Source organism: Trichechus manatus, unplaced genomic scaffold, assembly GCF_000243295.1.
Source record: "Trichechus manatus latirostris isolate Lorelei unplaced genomic scaffold, TriManLat1.0 scaffold00002, whole genome shotgun sequence".
Lineage (NCBI taxonomy): Eukaryota > Metazoa > Chordata > Mammalia > Sirenia > Trichechidae > Trichechus > Trichechus manatus.
The window spans coordinates 35,400,741-35,401,619 of record NW_004443938.1 but is presented as its reverse complement, the minus strand read 5'-3'; positions in this window follow the sequence as shown (position 1 = coordinate 35,401,619).

Genomic DNA, 879 nt, shown 5'->3' with positions numbered 1-879 from the left:
TTAGTCTTATTGTTTCTCCTCTGTATGTGACTTTTTGTTTTTCTCAAGCTGCTCTTAGGATTCTTTGTTTGTCTTTGGTTTTAGCAAGTGTGACTATGATATGCCTTGGTGATTTTCTTTTGGGGTCTATCCTATATGGGGTTCATTGATCTTCTTGGATGGTCAGCTTTTCATCTTTCATGATGTTGGGGAAGTTTTCTGTCAGCAATTCTTCACGATCCTCTCTGTGTTTTCTGTTTTCTCCCCCTGTTCTGGAACTCCGATCACTCACAGGTTTTTGCTTTTGATTGTATCCCACATAATTCTCAGGGTTTCTTCATTTTTCTTCATTCTTTTTTCTGATTTTTCCTCAAACAGAGTTGTAGCCAAGTGTTTGTCTTCAATTTTGCTGATCCTATCTTCTATCATTTCAAACCTGCTCCTCAGCCCTTCTATGACACTATCTATCCGTTTCTGAACTCTAGTTGTTTATCTTTTGGATTTCTAATTGTTGCTTTTGTATGATTTTTAGTTGTGGATTTATTTTAGCATTTTGTTCCTGTATTATTTTCTCAAATTCTTACATTTTTTGGTCTGTATTTTCCATGAATTTGTCTGCCTTTTCCATGAATTTGTCTATTTTTTCCTCATTTTTGTCTGCTTTTTGCTTAAACTCTTGGATAATTCTGAATATTAGAGATTTGAATTCCCCATCAGTTAGGTTTAGTGCTGTTCTTCTACTGGAAGATCATCTGGTGTTTTATTTTGGATGCCTATTGGAACCAGCCTGTCATGTTTTTGTAAATGTTTTGATATTGTCTGCTGCCTTTGGGGCATTCAGTGGTTATTTTCCTCATTTACTGATTGTAGATTTGTTTGTTTCATCCTGCTTTTTTGTTT